Source organism: Ahaetulla prasina, chromosome 2 (genome assembly GCF_028640845.1).
Source record: "Ahaetulla prasina isolate Xishuangbanna chromosome 2, ASM2864084v1, whole genome shotgun sequence".
Taxonomy (NCBI): Eukaryota; Metazoa; Chordata; class Lepidosauria; order Squamata; family Colubridae; genus Ahaetulla; species Ahaetulla prasina.
The window spans coordinates 276,039,271-276,058,229 of NC_080540.1; the positions used below are offsets into that span (position 1 = coordinate 276,039,271).

The 18,959-nt window shown below is 39.8% G+C and overlaps 1 protein-coding gene across 2 annotated transcripts in view; it reads left to right on the forward strand.

Annotated features, from left to right (window-relative positions):
* Nucleotides 1-672: 672 nt before the first annotated feature.
* Nucleotides 673-18,959, forward strand: part of ELOVL7 (ELOVL fatty acid elongase 7) — a 54,413-nt gene continuing 36,126 nt past the window's right edge. The window contains exon 1 of one of the 2 annotated variants that reach the window (XM_058169745.1): nucleotides 673-872. The gene's annotated coding sequence lies outside the window, so the exon portion shown is untranslated. The remainder of the gene's footprint in view (nucleotides 873-18,959) is intronic. The other variant, XM_058169746.1, reaches the window with a different exon arrangement.

Below are 18,959 nucleotides of genomic sequence, written 5' to 3' on the forward strand. Positions count from 1 at the left end.
TTGTGGCAGTGCTTCTGTTTAACCTGCCACGAGTTACTGTTTTTGTTTTTGCCTTTATGCTGCATTTTGATTGTGTATTATTGATAGTTTCACGAGATTAGCATTCGTCCCAAAGGAGCTTTTTCAGGAGGCAACCAGACTTTCTTATTTTTTTTTCTTTGAAGACGTTTCCCTCCTCATCCAAGAAGCTTCTTGAGAGCCGAGAAGCCTCTTCAAAGAAAAACAAGAAAGTCCAGTTTCCTCTTGAAAAAACTCCTTTGGGACAACCAATGACCTGGATAGCTGAGAATCTCCATAAGCAAGATTAGCCTTTATTTACTACCATGTATGTGCTACAGGATCGCTTGGAGTAGAGAGACCTCGTTTTATTTGACAGCCCCGTGAGCAGCGGAGGGAGAAAAATACAGAATAATAATAATAATAATAATAATAATAATAATAATAATAATAATAATAATAATAATAATAATAATAATAATAATAATAATAATAATAATAATAATAATAAATAGTCAGTCATTTCAAAAACTTCGGCGCCCAAAGCTCCCCCTTCTGCCACCTGCCCAAGAAGCCTGAGCAGAGGCTGCTGGTTGCTTGGCGTCCAAGAAACACGTGCGGGGGCGACTGAGGAAGGGGAAGGTAAGCAGAGAGAGAGAGAAAAATGAGTCACAACTCACTTCGGCCAATCCCAATGGGCGGATTCTGCAAGACAGCGCGGGGCTGGGCTGCGCCAGAGCGGGGAGTACCACGGCCGCTTTTATTCTCTCTAGCGCAGTTGCTGGTTGCCTTCTGGTGCGCCGGGCGCGGGAAGGAGGCGTCCGTCTCCCCCAGGGCGGCTAAGTGAGTGCAGCGCTTCTCGTTTCGGACTCAGCGTAAGCTCCGCGGAACTTGGTGGGAGGCGTCCTTTTCAAGTACTTTTCTAGAGTCAGAGGAGTTCTCTCTTTTTACTTAGGGCGAGGCAGGCTGTTAAAAGCGGCGAGTTTCAGGCGCTTCTTTTCTGACTTCCCAGCGATTTTCAGCATAGGGGATCGCATCGGTAGGTCGGACCATCGGTAAGCTCCATCTCCCGGTGGCCCAGGCAGCGAGTAGGATGCTGGATTTATGGAGCAGGCTTTGGCCAAATCCTGGGAAAAACGAGAGCACCGTTCAATTAGGTTTTGTTTAATCAAGCCCGACTAACTGGATTCCCGTCAGCTATATATATAGGCAAAGCCTTAAGTCAACAATCCACTCTCCAACAAAGGTTATAGTAGCTTAACCTGGTGTGTGCGGTACATCCGTGACCTGGGTGGGAGATGCTGGGTTGAGGGACGTCAAGAGATGGGGGATGTGCGCGCTGTCCGGTCCCAGGATCGCTTTGGCGGTACCCTTAGCAAAGCTTTCCTGGCGCTGGTGTCTCCAGGTGTGCTTCGGGTTCCAGGCTGCTGTTAAAACTGGAGGATGCTAAGTAGAAAGATTGGCCCTAAGGAGTAATTTAGCAGGTGGGAAAAGACCTTTTGGGAAACTTAGGTTCGAGTGGGCTGTCAGACTCCTGAATGCGAAATAACATCATAACTATATAGTTGGATGGACTTGCAGGGCCTGCCTAACATGTTCAGGTTGGTGCAATAGGACTGGGTGTTTTGTTAGTATGATTTATTGGGTTAAGGGATTTTCTGTCCTCACTATGAGTTGTATTGTATTTGGAGGAGGGTTGCACTGAGGGAGCTCAGCCAATCTCATTGTACATATGTTGTGCACTGAAAATAACGATTTGAAATTGAGTATTGGTCTGGCCACCTTGTTACTGTGGACATGTAAATATTGGGAGTCCGATTGGCCCGGTCTGAGCGCTCGTTCTTCTTAACAGGAGATTGGCATTTTGCCTGGATCTGCGCAGCACGCTAGACTGGGCTACAAATGGATAGTTTGTGTTTAAACGTGTTTGTGGCAACCGGGCCTCTCAGTCAAGTTTTTTTTTTTAAAACGTGGTTTAGTTGTGCAGACATTGGTGATCTGCATTGTGCGCACCAATGTTTGTTAATTCCGTATTTAGTAGGTCGTGTGAACTGTTGGGAAAGGAATTTCGTTGCCCAAAGGCTTCCTGGCGCTGGGCATTAAAATCACAAAGCGATTCCTTTGCAGGCAAAAGATTTTTCCCTCCTCCTGGCTTGTGAAATCGCTCTTGCCCTAGGTCAGGGGTCTCCAACCTTGTTCCCTTTAAGACTTGTGGACTTCAACTCCCAGAGTCCCTCAGCCAGATTTTCTGACTGAGGAATCTGGGAGTTGAAGTTCACAAGTCTTAAAGGGACCAAGGTTGGAGTCCCCTGACCTAGGTGCTTTAAATCAGGGGTCTCCGACCTTGGCAGCTTTAAGCCTGGTGGATTTCAACTCCCAGAATTCCCCAGCCAGCAAGCAGGCTGACTGGGGAATTCGGGGAGTTGAAGTCCCCCAGGCTTAAAGTTGCCAAGGTTGGAGACCCATGCTTTACATCAGAGGTCTTCAAAATTGGCAGCTTTAAGACTTGTGGACTTCAAGTCCCAGAATTCTCCAGTCATCATAGCTGGCTGGAGAATTCTGGGAGTTGAAGTCCATAAGTCTTAAAGCTGCCAAGTTTGAAGACCTCTGCTTTACATAGTTGTGACCGTTGCCTGGGACCAGCTATTCATACGCGACTTGCCCTGACCGGATTAAGAACGTGGCGGCTGCACTCCCGGGGAAGGGACGCCGCTAGTTCCTCTACCGGCGTTGTTCAAGGCTGTCCGGGAAAGGCGACGCGAGAAACGGGCAGAATTTTCTTGCTTTAGTGGAACGGCCCGGACGGCGTCCTTCCCTCCGACAGTTCCTTCCAGCATTGTTTCTTCTTCTGGGTCCGTGAGCTACCTGGGTTGGTTTTGCGTGAACCCCGTGCGCCGTGTGAAAGATGATTTTAAAGACACGCCTCTTGCTATCCTAGACTTCCGTGACCGATTGCCGGTTGAAGTCGCTGTCGGTTGCACATTTTCCGTACCGACTTCTCCCGGTTTTAGGTTTTGCCATCTCCCGATAGGGTGGAAAAAACATCTTTCTGAAGGGTTGCGTAGTAAGTGCTGTTTTGGGATGAATCAAAGGTATGATTCAGTCAAAAGCAGTTTCCTCTTTTTTCTCTCTCTCGTGGAGGACGAACCGGTAATGGGGTATCATTTTCTGCATTGCACAAAGATTTCAATGCATGTGATGTTATCTGGTGAGAATTGGGTGGCTCGGTTCATGCCATATCTATGAAGCATGTCATTTGGGATTTGTGTGTGTGTACTTAGCCAATCAGATAGGAGCCAGATGTCACACTAAGGGTGAACTTTAATTAAAAATAATGGAATCATCTGGAATATTAAAAGGGTAATGTGTTACACTTATTTTTTATTGCTGCAGACTAACACAACTTTCAGGAAACTAACTTGATCTCAAGTTCTCAACTCAAGTTCAGCCCTTCTGTTAGTTCTAAGATTTGCTCAGAAAACTACTAAGGGTTAATTTTTTGTGTGCCTTCCAGCCTTTTGTGCCTTTTTTGAGATTCCAGCCATTGTAAGTGAAAGCGTGTACTGTATGGGGAGGGGTGAAAACTCTGGCCTGACTAGTTGAATTAGTTGAGAGAGGAAAAACTCTTTAATGAAAAAGGTTTGAAAAATTCCCCTAGGATTTGTCATGCTAATGGACTGTTTGAAAAATTCTGCACCTGCCGGTAGCTGAAAGTCTAAATGTAAAATCAAATTACTTAATTAAAAGACTAATAAAATGGACTAACAAATCTAGTTTTTCAGCTGCTGCTCTTTGTCTCCTTCAGTAATAATATTTCATTGAATAAAATGCCTAACAGTGCTGAAGGCACAGTAAGGCAATCTCCAGATATTCAGATAAACACTCAGAATTATTATGGCTGTTAATGCTGGGAGTCGCAATCCCAAAACATCAGGTTTCCCATTTTTTTCCTCCAAATTGTTTCTAATCTAATCTTTGCACCTGTTTTTCTTATTATCAACAAAAAACTAGTATGGTCTGTAGTTTTGTAATACTTGGTTTTAATTAACTAAGTTAGCTTGAACTTATGTTAGGCAAGTCCTGTGATTCCTTCTCACGGTGGTGTATAATAGAAGATATGATTTGGTCATGTAGTGTAATTCTTTAGTTAAAGGATAATGAACATTTTCATTTGTTCTTTGAGTAAAATGCACATGTTTTTAAAGATAGATTCATTATGTGCAATTTATAATTAGAGCAAAAAAAATGACCCGATGCCTTCAGTGTATGTCACCAAAGGGTGATGAATTCTCCTTTGGGAGGCAAGTAAGGCAAAGTAGATGCATTGTTTTCCTTGTTACTAATTACATCTAATTCATAATTGAGGGAATGAGGAAGTAAATTGAGTGACACAACCTCTGGATTATTGCTACAAGGCTGGAAGTCATACATAAAAAGGCCAAAGTAACACATATTTTAATAACGTTCCATGGTTACGGGTAGCCCTCAATTTACAGCCACAATTAGGACCAGAATCTCTGAGTTATGGTTGTTAAATGATCTCCTGGCTGTTAAACAGATAGGAGTTCCAGGTAAGAATGTGGGGTGCTTGGAGGGGGAGGCCCTGGGGAGGTCCATGGTGGCAGGAGGGGTGGGAATCTTTCATTGGCCTGTAAGAACAGAGCTAAAATCCCTGTCCTCTAGGGCAGGGGTCTTCAACCTTGGCAACTTCAAGCCTGGTGGACTTCAACTCCCAGAATTCCCCAGCCAGCAAAGCAAAGCTTTGCTGGCTGGGGAATTCTGGGAGTTGAAGTCCACCAGGCTTAAAGTTGCCAAGGTTGGAGACCCTTGCTCTAGGGAGAAATCCTTTGTTGGGTAGCAGGAATGCAATTAAAATCCTGAAGATTTAAGCTCTGTGTCCAGAGACGAGAGGCTGTCCTCTGGGCAAGCAGCTCCAAATCTGCCGTACTGGCTTCTCCATTGACTTAGTGGGTCAGCCGACAGAGAAGATTGTACAATGGCGTTCACAGGATTGAGAAGCACTTGTCAGCTGCTTGTGAGCACAGTTTGCTGAGCACCCAGATTATGATCACGTGGGTGGGGGTTACACTTTACACTGCTGGAAGTGCTTTACAGGCTATAATTCACATTTTCTGAGGCCATCATAACGTCTAATGGTCATTAAATGACTGGTTATTAGTTGAGGATAACCTGTACTTTCATTGCCTTGATAATAATCTTTGCCACGTGGTGTGAGCAAAGCAATATGGCTTAGGTTTAATAATAATAATAATATTTTAATTTGTATACCGCCCTTCTCCTGAAGGACTCAGGGCAGTGAACAGGCAAGTAAAATACAAACAGAAACATACACAATATTAAAACAACCCTTAAGAAACTTATTCAATTAGCCAGGAAATTTAAAATAACATTACACCCCATAAAATTACAGAAATTTAAAACCCATCAAAATTCAATTAAAATTTAAAATTTAAAAATCAGGCCAGTCCAGCCATACAAAATAAATAGGTTTTAAGTTCGCGGCGAAAGGTCCTAAGGTCAGGTAGTTGTCAAAGCCCAAGGGGAAGCTCGTTCCACAGGGTAGGAGCCCCCACAGAGAAGGCCCTCCCCCTGGGGGCCGCCAGTTGACACTGTTTGGCTGATGGCACCCTGAGGAGTCCCCCTCTGTGGGAACGCACCGGACGCTAGGAGATAGAAGCCGGCTGTAGACGGTCCCGTAAGTAGCCCGGTCCTAAGCCATGGAGCGCTTTAAAGGTGGTAACCAATACTTTGAAGCGCACCCGGAAAACAACAGGTAGCCAGTGCAGTCTGCGCAGGATAGGTGTTACGTGGGAGCTCCGAACCGCTCCCTCAATAACCCGCGCAGCCGCATTCTGGACTAGCTGAAGTCTCCGAGTGCTATTTGGCTTGATACTAAGCCAAACCTATATGTATTGATCCATATATTGTATTTATATATGATACCCAGTGGCTGCAACTTAGATAGTTGCAGTTGGTCTAAAAATATTTTGTGTGATAGGTGTTCTGACACATGATTTCAGTACAGCATCCAGATAGTCTGTTCACGTCTTCTAAGAGAAAAGCAGTGAAGGTTCCTGTTGAAGTTCTCCGCCTACAATGTTGAGTCAAAGCCATTTTTGACATTTTATAATTAGTGGTCTGACCCGTATGAATCGTTTTGTCAGGAAAGAAGGGCTGATATTTTTCCCATCAAAGCTTCCCCCCTCCCAATCCAAGTTTTGTCAGAATGGTATAAACCAGGGGTCTGCAAACCTGGCTCTTTTAAGACTTGTGGACTTCAACTCCCAGAGTTCTGGAAGTTGAAGTCCACAAACTTAAAAGAGACACATTTGCAGACCCCTGGTATAAACTATAAAGAGTTCACCTTCTCTTAAAGTCTCAAAATAGAATGATACAGACGTTATAATATGTCATGCCCCCATGGACAATTTTTACATGGCCATCATCCTTTGGAAGGTGGGTGTGGGGGGGATTTATCTATTTTTATATATCCAGAGGTGTTCCCACTTAAGTGACCACAAGGAGGCACCACATTACTGGCTTCATCCTTATTGGGAATCTAAAGACAGATGCAGCCAGATGTTATTCTTTTATTTTATTTTATTTTGTCACAACAGTATACACAAACATTGACATAAAACAACAACACATCATATAAACATATATATATAAACAAAAGTATGCAACAACTATATTAATTTGATATAATGAAAGGGAACAATAGGACAGGAACGGTAGGCACTTTTGTGCTCTTATGCACGCCCCTTATAGTCCTCTTAGGAATGGGGTGAAGTCAATAGTAGACAGTTTAGGACAACAAAGAATGTTCTTTCTGCGCCAACTCAGTAAGCTCAAACTGCCCAAGGAGCTGCTGATTCAGTTCTACAGAAGAATTATTGAGTCTGTCATTTGCACCTCTATAACTGTCTGGTTCGGTTCTGCAACCCAACAAGAAAAACACAGACTTCAGAGGATAATTAGAACTGCAGAAAAAATAATTGCTACCAACCTGCCTTCCATTGAAGACCTGTATACTGCACAAATCAAGAAGAGGGCCGTGAAAATATTTACAGATCCCTCGCATCCTGGACATAAACTGTTTCAACTCCTACCCTCAGAACGACGCTATAGAGCACTGCACACCAGAACAACTAGACACAAGAACAGTTTTTCCCCGAAGGCCATCATTCTGCTAAACAAATAATTCCATCAACACTGTCAAACTATTTACTGAATCTGCACTACTATTAATCGTCTCATAGTTCCCATCACCAATCTCTTTCCACTTATGACTGTATGACTATAACTTGTTGCTGGCAATCCTTATGATTTATATTGATATATTGACCATCAATTATGTTGTAAATGTTGTACCTTGGTGAACGTATCTTTTCTTTTATGTACACTGAGCATATGCACCAAGACAAATTCCTTGTGTGTCCAATCACACTTGGCCAATAAAATTCTATTCTATTCTATTTTTGGTTGAAGTTTTTGGGATTTTGAGAAGAGACCACAGAGTCAGGTGTATTCCAAGCATTAACAACTCTGTTACTGCAATTAGGATTGGAGCGGTTTACATTAAATTTGAATCTATTGTTTGCTCTTGTATTATTGTGATTGAAGCTGAAGTAGTATTTTACAGGAAGGACATTGCAATAGATTCAATAGATTCAGATAGATTCAGTGGGGTTCAAGGCAAGCCCTTCTATCGGGAATTGAATTCGCAGGTCTTTGAACTTTAGATGGCTATACGCAGTGCAATAGTTTTATCTCAGAGAAAAATTGGGCAAAATATAAGACATCTGGAGGAAGGTTTTTGAAGTTTCATAAAATCAGTCAGATTTACCCCTTTGACTGTTGCTGTCAGGCTGATGTTCCTAGTTCCTTAACTATGAAAGGGATTCTACAATGGAATTAGTGCATATACTTTCCTTCACTGTATGTCTTTCAAACAGAAACTGGAAAACCAATGGTTGGAGATGGTCTAGTTCTGGTTTTCTGCATCAAGTCTGGGAATCAACCAAATGACCCTTAAGATTTGATCTGATCTTATGTTAATGCGTCCTGATATACCAGGAACAATGATATATGTTTGTGGAAGTACTAACAATAACCAGAATACATAGGAAGGTCGTTAGTTTGGATTTTCACCAATATAAAAATAAGAATCAACAATCTTGTTTTATTGTTTTCCCAGGGAGAAGAAAATTCAGCTGAAATTCTTATGGGTGGGAGTGTTGAAATCTTGGCCTTATCTTGCACAGCCACAAGTGAAGCTTTTTTCCACTGTATTATTTTTCCTGTATTATTTTTCCTGTAATCTCAAACTGTCTGGGTTCTGTGCTTTAAATTAGGGAGCAAATTCCCTAATTAGGGGAATTAATTAATTTATGCTCCTAATTAGGGAGCATAAATTCACCTCTTGAATTTATGGAAGGCCATAGAAGATTTTCTGTCATGGTGTCAGGAGAAAGGATGAAAAAGTTCAGACTATTCTTCTTTAAGTCACAGACAAGCCGACAAACTGCCCCCGTTCAATCTTCAAAAGGCCCTAAAATGCCCTGGTGGCCCAAATAATGACAATTGAGGACTGTTTTTCTATTGGTTAGAAGTTGGGTTTTAATCGTAAAGAAATGCTGAAAAATTGTATGATATTCAGAGACATAGAATGCTGGAATATTCCAAAGGTTGTCCTCTCAAATTAATCCTGCTGGAACCCAACATATGAGAACTATTTTGAAATAAAGTTTTTCCAAATGAGACAAGTAGCCAACAACAACAAAACCTAGCAGCGTTGGTAATAGAATTAAAATATTGCTACAAAAACAATTCTCTCTTTGAGCACTTTGGATTTTCTAGGCTTAATTTCTAGATTAGATTCCGATCCAGATTAGCTGCAAGTTTAGGATTAGATGTGATGAGCGAGACAATTAGATTAGGTATTTTACAATAAGATGGCGCTACATGTTACAGTTAAGATCCACCAGCTTGATCATAACCTTGATTAAAATTCCAATTCAGTGTCAAGGTACTAATGGAAAAACATGTCTCCAAAAGAGACAGAGCTTTAGTCTTTTGTAAAGAAGACCCCTTCCCCCTCTCCCACCCCCGCTTAGGCTTATAGAACCCATTCAAGTCCTCATGGAAATGTAGGGTTGTGTAGAACCAGTTTGAAGAAAACTATCCTACATTGTTATGCCCAGAACTGGACAAACCATTTCATTATTAATAATTAATAAACTATTAATAAACAGAATGAGATAATTTCTTCCTATAAACTGGACTCTCTACTCCTGTTGATAACATTTGACAATAGCATTTGCCCTTTGAGCAGTTGCATCAAATCATTGGCATATATTCAACTTGTGGCATAATAGAACTCCAGATTCTTTTTCTTTCTACAGGAACTAGTACCAAGCCAGATCTCCCCCCATCCCGTTTTTTTTATTATTTATTTTTCTCAGCTGAAAACCTCTATATTACTCACTTTAAATCTTTACTTCGCCTAAATATTTCAGCCAGAAGAACTTTTTGAGTCTTCTTTTCCTCTTCTAGCTACTCCTCCTAGTTTTGTGTAATTTGCAAAAGGAGTAATCATTTCTTCATCCCTTTCGTGAATAAGGTTACCCCATAGCTGTGTGATAATCTACTCAGTACTACTCTCCTACCTCCATTTATGCAAAACCACTTCTGAGTACTCTCTGGCTTACCCAGAGTTACACATTTCTATAATAATAATCATCTATCCCCAATAATGTTGTTTTTATGGTCCTTGGAGTTAGTTATAGGGACAACATGGGCAGGTCAGTGCAATTTTCTTGGTAATATTTGCAAAGATGATTGAAATCTCTGAGATGTCTTCTGACTTTCCTATTTTAGGATTGAGAGACCATGGCTGGCCCAAAGTCACCCAGCTGACTTTCATGCCTATGATAGAATTAGAACTTGGGTTTTCCTGCTCTAGCTTAGAATCTTTAACCACAAGACCAAGTTGGCTTTTTCCCATATCAGATTATTTTCTTAATAAAGATACCATGAAGTACTTCGTCAGAAATTATGCTGAGATCAACGTACACTATGTCTGCACTATATCCCCAATTTGTGAAGCTAGTAATTCTGTCAGAAAACTGAGATAAAATTAATCTGGCATGACTTGTTTGGCTCCGGCTAATTGCTGGCTCTTGTTAATTGTTGTATTCCCATCCAAGTTTTATAATCAGATTTAGGTGCCAAGATGCCCAACTTGTAATTTCATGGGTTGGCTTCCTCCCCCCCCTCCCCCCTTTAAAGATAGGAACAGTGTTTGCTCTCCTCCAGTCTTCTCCAGAAATTCTCAGAGTCAGCAGCACTTCAGTCACCTCCGTTAGTTTCTTCAGGACTTAGCACAGTGGTTCTCAATCTTTTCATCACCACAAACCTCTTTAAATATGTTTTGTGGCCACGCACCATGGCCACGGACCACCAAGACTTAAGATATAAATCTTAACATTTCTTCAAGACTTTGCGGACTCCACTCTAATGAAATTGTCTCCCACCCCGGAGTCCATGGACCACAGATTGAGAACCACTGACCTAGCATATAATTCATCTGGCCCCAGAAACCTGAATTCATTAAAATTAGTTGAGTGTTTTTTTTTTTAATCCCTCTTCCTCATCTGTTCTGAACTACAGCTCTTTTTCTCCATTAATAACACAGTTATGGCCAGGAAAGGTTTCACATCCTTTTAAAAAATAAAGCAACTCCAAAAGTTAAGATGATCTGCCTTTCCACCATTACCATTACCAAATTACCCTTTTCTCTTCACATCTGTGACCTCTTTATTTTATTTTTGTCAAAAAGCATTTGTTCTGATTTCTGTTACAATCTGTATTTCCTGGTGACTACTTTATAGCCCTTTCTGATTATATCGCCCTGCTTTAATATGTGTGCGAAGAAAGAAGACATCTCCTTTTTTCCAGTGTTTTGAGAAAGCTCTTTGTGTATCTTTCAAAGAGAGGAGATATTTTTTCCTTCTAGAACAGATTGCTTGCAGGTGTGCCATCTATATCTTGGATTGCAAGATTTCCATCCTTCCCCAATTTGTTTTTCCTTCTTCAGGATTTGTCACCATTGGATCATGCCTGTGTGTAGGCTTATCAAAATATGATCTTCTTACCTCCAGTATATCCACCTATTCTTTTTTCTTTTTGAGATCATGAACATAAAGATAATCTGGTCATTTTCTTCCTGTTGATGAGAATTAGTTCCATAATAGCAGTTCTCCATATTTATTTTATTTATTTTTATTTATTTATTTTATTTGTCACAATATTATATATAAGCATAAGCATGAAATAACTATATGATATATAAGCATATATATAACCATAAGTATGTAATAACTATATGAAATTGTATACAATCAAAGGGAACATTAGGACAGGAATGGTAGGCACGTTGGTGCTCTTATGCACGCCCCTTACAGACCCCTTAGGAATGGGGTGAGGTCAATAGTAGATAGTTTTTGGTTAAAGCTTTGGGGATTTTGGGAAGAGACCACAGAGTCTGGTAGTGCATTCCAGGCATTGACAACTCTGTTTCTGAAGTCATATTTTCTGCAATCAAGATTGGAGCGGTTCACATTAATCTTAAATCTATTGTGTGCTCGTGTATTGTTGTGATTGAAGCTGAAGTAGTCTTCAACAGGAAGGACGTTGTAACAGATGATTCTATGAGTTAAGCTCAGGTCATGTCGAAGGCGGCGTAGTTCTAAATTTTCTAAACCCAGGATTTCTGGATTACTGTCAGCAAAAGAAGACAAGAATTTGTTGGACCTTTGTTGCATAGCAAGATTTTCAGCACATGTCAGGGCAGCTTAAACTCTTTCTGTTGTCATTGATATATATTGCTTTGAAAGCTTCATTACTTGATATAGAAAGACTTAATCCCTAACTTCTGTCTGCCTAGGTGGTTTATAATAAACTTCCAGAACAAAACATTTTTGTTTTTCTGTCCTTTTATTCTTATTCAAACACTATCAACAGGATTTCTGTGCTCAGTTGTGTGATTTGCATCTAGGCGTAATTTTCTTAATATACAGTACAATACTATCCCCTCATTTTGGAATCTATTAAATTCTGGCCTTCCAGGACTGTGTTCCAATCTTGAGTGTCATGTCTATGGATCTTTGCACAGGCCTTTGATTGAAGCATCTTTTAGACTATGTGGGTTGTTTTTCTTTATTCCCATCTGGTTTTGTCATTCTTGTCAGTGTAGATATATTCATGAACTGGAATAGGTATAGCAACAGGGCAGCCAATGAGGGCTGTTTGGTGACTGTAACAGTTTGGAGCCTGGGCGTGGCTTACCTCAACTGTTCTATATATAGGAGAAGTCTTGTCTCTGCTGTCCCCGGCCTGTGTTTGTACCTACTTACAATCTCTTCTCTCTTGAAAAACCAGCATGGGTATTGTATATTTGCCTTATGTGTTATTATATATATATATAAAGAAGTTTTGAATCCTGCTGAATTGTCTGATTGTGTGTGCTGCAACAAACTCTGACAATTCTGCCATCTTTACCCCTTTTTTGGCCTCTTGCTGTTTTTCTTCTTGTTAATTTTTTTAAACCAGGGATGTCAATCTCGCGGTCCATGGGCCAAATGCGTCATGTGCTGGCCATACCCACCCCCGGTTTTGCAAAGTGGCAAAAAGTTATGATACGTCACATGACGACAACATGATGCCATGAGTTTGACACCCCTGTTTTAAACAATGTGCAAACCATGCAGAATCATTTTATTCATGTTGAGAATAAGGGATTAAAAATACCAAGACTTATGTGACTTGCCTATGGCAGATTACAACTTTTGTAAATAAATTACAGTGTTAATCCAACACCTACATATATAGTGCAATACTTATGTCTCGTTTCACAATAATGTTAGCAAGGTCCAGTAATGTTAAATCTGAGAAGAGAAAAAGAAAGTGGGGCATATATCTTAGCAGGGCTGTGTCTCTAAATTTAAAACAGTAATTTTCTTCTCCCAGATAAAATGCTTAAGAAAAGACTGCCAAGAGTCCTTCTATGAGGGTGAATAAACCATAAATAAATAAACAAATGAACAAATAGTTTAAAATCCCTAGACTGAATGACTCAAATGTCTCTCTTGATGCCTTGTGTAATTTTTATTTTACTTCCGTTTTGGGGATTTGAAGGATTTGAGTGTTCTAGTTTTATTTTTATTTTTTAAAAATGTGCCTGTCCCTTTGAAGTGTAGGCCATCCTCTGTTCCTTTGATTAACCTTATGAATACATATTAATACATTAAACTTTATTAAATAAAAATGTACACATATAAGTTTAAATATTTCTCTTATCTTATAATGTAAAACTTCACAAAATAGTAGCAGCCTATTCCTAAACCATCTATGACTTCCATTCAATTTATTTTTACTTTATGTCATTTTATGCTTTTCAGTAGGGATGCGGTGGCTCAGTGGCTAAGATGCTGAGCTTGTTGATCGAAAGATCAGCAGTTCAGCGGTTTGAATCCCTAGTGCCGCATAATGAGGTGAGCTACTTGTCCAACCTTCTGCCAACCTAGCAGTTCGAAAGCATGTAAAAAAATGCAAGTAGAAAAATAGGGACCACCTCTGGTGGGAAGGTAACAGCGTTCCATGTGCCTTTGGCATTTAGTCATGCCGGCCACATGACCACGGAGACGTCTTCGGACAGCGCTGGCTCTTTAGCTTTGAAATGGAGATGAGCACCACCCCCTAGAGTCGGGAACGACTAGCACGTATGTGCGAGGGGAACCTTTACCTTTTATGCTTTTCAATATTCATGGTCAGCTGATCAATAGAAGGCCAAGGTATAGGTAAGATTTAGATCATACAAGGTTATACAAATTAAATTTGGAGTAAATTTGGATGTGAAACCAATTATTAGCTATTTCTTTCAGAGCAATTATTCACATAAGGAAACTTTCTCATTATGAAATTAAAAATGAACCTGCTGGGAGAGGAATGATGCTCAATATACTTGATTATTTGTTGTTGTTCAGTCGCTAAGTCATGTTTAACTCTTCATGACTACATGGACCATAACACGCTAAGCCTCCAGGTCCTCCATGGACTCCCAGAACTTACCAAAATTCATGTTTATTGCACCCATGACACTATCTAACCATTTCATCCTTTGGTGTCCCCTTTTCCTTTTGCCTTCAATTTTTCTATGGTCTTTTCTAGTGAGTCCTCTCTGTTAATTAAGACCGTTGATTATAATAAGGAAGAATACCCATTTCATCTTTAAATTAATTCACAATTCAGACGTTGGGGAATTTATTTCTTAGTAGTTTAAATTTTATCAATAGTAACTTCAAGTAAGTAATCCTCGGCGATCTCTAGGAAATGTATTATTTACCTAGCCAATCAGTTCAGTATAGGTTAACAAATAATCATGTTTTAATAATGATGTGTCTTTGATTCCTTTTTAAAAATTAATTTCTGATTTTTCGTAGCTATTTGAACTGACCCAAAGCTCAGCATCCTGAAAGTCTCTTCTGATAATTTTGTACCTGGGTTTCAGAAGATTGTAAATAGAATATAAATATGCATCTAGATTTATACTCATATAACACAATCTTACTTTACTATTTACTGTTTTTAAAAAAGTGTAAGATTGTAACTGAATGTGAGAAGTGATAGAACTGCATATTCTGTTCATAAAGTTGTACCTTGAAACTGGATTAGAAATCCAAGTTTCTCAAATTGCTATAAATGTTATTCTGTGCATTACTTATACGGGTAAAACAAATTCTTGGGGACAATAGCTTATTCCCCATTCTATTGCTTGATGATTGACAAATAGAAACTAGAAGTTCTACTATACTTTGTAGGGCGAGTTAGTCTTTATCAGTAACTGAACCTTTCAGCAAGCAGAGAAAGAGATAAGATGTTGCACAACCACTTGGTAGTAGAAGAAAACGAGTTCTGTTTAAATAGTCTCTTTGCATATGCTCTTTGCATATGCTGATTTGAGTACCTAAACAGTTCCCTGTATTTCATGTGCACAAAGGAAGAGCAAATTGCAACCAAGGTTTGTATTCTGGACAGACTGTTCTGAAAAATATGCAGATTCTTCAGGATATATATATTAGCCGTTCTGATAGCTTAATCTTGATCAATTTTGCTAGTTTATTAATTATTTGGGATTTGCATTTGGTACTGCTGTATTTCCTTAGATGTATGTGTATACAGGTGTTTGGAAGCTATTTCATTTGGATGCAGTAGTGTAGTATCTAGTTAGTTAGGTATTCCCAAACACATATCCTGTGCAATGAATGTCATACTTGAAGTCGTGGACACTTGAATTTGCACTGAAGAGTAAACTAAAAATCCAGGGTTATTACAAATTAGCTTAACTTCTGTTAACTTCTATTTGATGCATATAACTTATACATACTTGCTTTATTCCTTCCTATTAAATTTGTTGTTGTTGTTGTTGTTGTTAGTTGCGAAGTTGTGTCCGACCCATCGCGACCCCATGGACAACTCCTATTAAATAGAAACACTAAATACTTCATTAAACATTTTACCCTGGATGGTTACTTCTTTTACAAACCAGAATATCAATCCACCTTCATAGTTTGTTTAGTCTTCTTTTGAAGTGATATACAAGAAGATTGTGCACTTACTAATGAAATTAGGCATTTGGTGGTAGTGCCTCTTCATTGGTATAAAGTATGTCTTAATTAAGTTTACTAACATTTTTAATTACATTTTAAATAAACATGTTATTTAACATTCTACTGGTTTTATGGTTGGTTTGATGCTTTTAGTTTCGGTTTGTTTCTTAAACTGGGCATTCTAAAAGAAGCAGTACTTGCAAGAAATGAAGAGTGATAGCACGGAATTTCGATGTCATGATTTTGCTATCATGAGCAAAACTGCTATACCACTTGAATTACAAGCCATCTCTCATCAGTCCTGATTTAGCTTGGTGATGAAAAAGGAATGAACTTGTACTTGACATAATCTCTGGTCTCACTTGAGAGCCATATTCCTCCACTCTCTCTGTTTAGTGTTCTGATCAAGATGAAAAGGAGGGAGGAACTTGTTGGGAATGAAAATGAAAGTTGTTGGATGAAAATTATTTGATTGGAAAAAGTAGTTTGAAGGACACTGGGAAATTCATTTTGTTGAAATCCTCTAAATCCTCAGTTGGGGGAAGCTGATCTAATCTACTCTGTTCTTCTTGTCTTCCAGTCAAGGATCTCTGAAAGCATTTGATTATTCTTACTTAGTATTCCCTGTATCAGTATTAAAAAGATTCAAATTATGATGATTCAGAATACCATCTATGTACGGTACAGACAGGGGAAAAGATAGTTAGGAAGACCCAATTGATTCAATGAATTGAAGCCCCACATCTAGGTAAGGAACCAATGAATTCTCGCTCTCCACTCATTCCACAGAAACAAATGAATAATATTTCCCCTCTTGAAGTATAATTGGCTTCACTGACAAGTTGGGAATATATTCAGGTTTGATGCCAATTGTGACCTACCAGGGGCCAGGATAGTTTTCATTCAGTGATCCAGAGAGGCACTTACATAAGATCCTTAAAATGCTTAAACTTCCTGACTCTGAGCTATTGGGTCCATTAAAGTGCTGACTTTATAAAAATCTAAAGAGTTGACCCAAGTACAGGCCATCCTTGACTAGTTCGTTTGGTGATCGTTCAAAGTTATACAATACTGAAAAAAGTTTTTCACACTTATGATCATTGCAGCATCCCCATGATCACACAATCAAAATTCAGACGCTTCTCAACTGATTCATATTTATGACAGTTGCAGTGTCCCGGGGTCATGTGATCACCATTTGGGACTTTCTGACAAGCAAAGTCAATGGGGGATCCAGATTCACTTAACAACAACTGCAGCGAGTCAATTAACCATTGTGGCAAGAAAGGTCATAAAATGGGAGCAAAACTCACTTAACAAATGTCTCTCTTAGCAACATAAATTTTGGAATCAATTGTGGCCGTAAGTCGAGGACTACCTGTACATAAAACATGCTTCCTCCAATACCCTCAGACCCTGCCTAAAATCTACCTGCTTGTTGTTTCATCAATAGCAGCAATGTTCTGTGGGGATATTACCCATGTTTTGCAAAAATCTAGACAACCATTAAGAGATGGAGAAGTTCTTGTTCCTAGTATCACCATGAAACTCAGATACAAATGATAAATAAGTTGGCTAGTCATACCTCAGTCCATATAAAGGTATTTATTTATTTTTACAAAATTGCCAGTTGTTGCCCTTTCCCTGTAGAGTGTGCAGCAAGATTCTGAGTTACGAGGAATCTTTAGAGAGCCTGTTTAAAAAAACAATAGCAGGCTGACTTCATTTCTTTTGTTGACAGTTTAAATATTTGCTTGCTCCTTCCCCTTGAAAACTTGTCTATTACTTCCACGTTTGAAGGTTGCTAGGTTATTGCCTGTTTTATTTGGGTTGTTATTTTTTAAAATGGCATTACTTATTTTCACCATTAGCTCTGTGACTCAAACCAAGTAGGGAGACAGATTTTGAATACCACTAAAGAAGCTTTCTGGGAATTGGGATGAAGGAGTGGGATTTTTACTTAGAAAATTAGGAAATGTTTCCAGATATGACCGTAATACATAGAAATGGGTTTCAGCAGGTTCTGACCAGTTCTGGAGAACTGGTAGCGGAAATTTTGAGTAGTTTGGAGAACCGGTAGTAAAAATTCTGACTGGCCCCATCCCCATCTATTCTCTGCCTCTTGAGGCCCAGCTGATCGGGAGGAAATGGGGATTTTGCAGTAACCTTCCCCTGGATTGGGGAGGGAATGGAGATTTTACAGTATCCTTCCCCTGCCATGCCTACCAAGCCATGCCCACCAAGCCACGCCCACCAAGTCATGCCATGCCCACGAAGCCACGCCCACCAAGTCATGCCATGTCCACCAAGCCATACCCACAGAACCGGTAGTAAAAAAATTTGAAACCCACCACTGGTAGTACATACATGTCCTCTGCACTGGATTTAAAAAGTATATTTTAAAAATGCATGGAAATCTATATACCTTAAATCTAGTGGTGGGATTCAGCCAGTTCGCACCACTTCAGGAGAACCGGTTGTAAATTTTCTGAGTAGTTTGGCAAACTGGTTGTTGGAAGAAATTAATAGGGCAGAGAACCGGTTGTTAAATTAGTTGAATCCCACCACTGCTTAAATCTAATAATTCAAGTAAGAATTATTTACACCCTGTAAGATATTCGTACTTTGTTTATCGAGCCATGTTTATATTGTCTAATTATGCTTGTCCTCAACTGAATTGTACTGCCAAGAAAATACATCTTCCTTCAAAGGAATTTGAGGCTGCATCCTCCACACATTACTACCAAATTTAATCAACTGTAAAATGGGAATTGAGTTTTTAAGAAATTAGGACGCTATATTTTATCCAGTTTTTCCCCAACCTGGATGTCCCTAAATTATCTCTCTCCCTCTCCCCCTTCCTCCCCCTCTTTCACCCTCCCTCCCTCTCCCTGTCTCCCTCCTTCGCTCCCCCCCTCTTGTTTTTATCCACACTGCAGAGATGAGATGAAATATGTATTAAGAGATTATGACTTTGGTACTTGGGTCAGTCATTGGAACCCACATACATACAGAATCGTATAATGATATCACCCCCATTTGTGGAGTCATTCTTGCTATAGATACAGGTAGTCCACAACTTACAACAGTCCATTTAGTGACTGTTCGTGTCGTGTCCCACTCCTCCACTGATGGCCGGGTCAGGGAAATCCGAATCAGGCTTGCCTCTGCAGCTCTGCCCAAAGTCCTAGCAAAGTCCTCAGAGCAGGCAGGAGACCAGTAAGTGACTTCAGCAAGATAAGTTCGACTTTGCCTGACTCAGAGACTGCC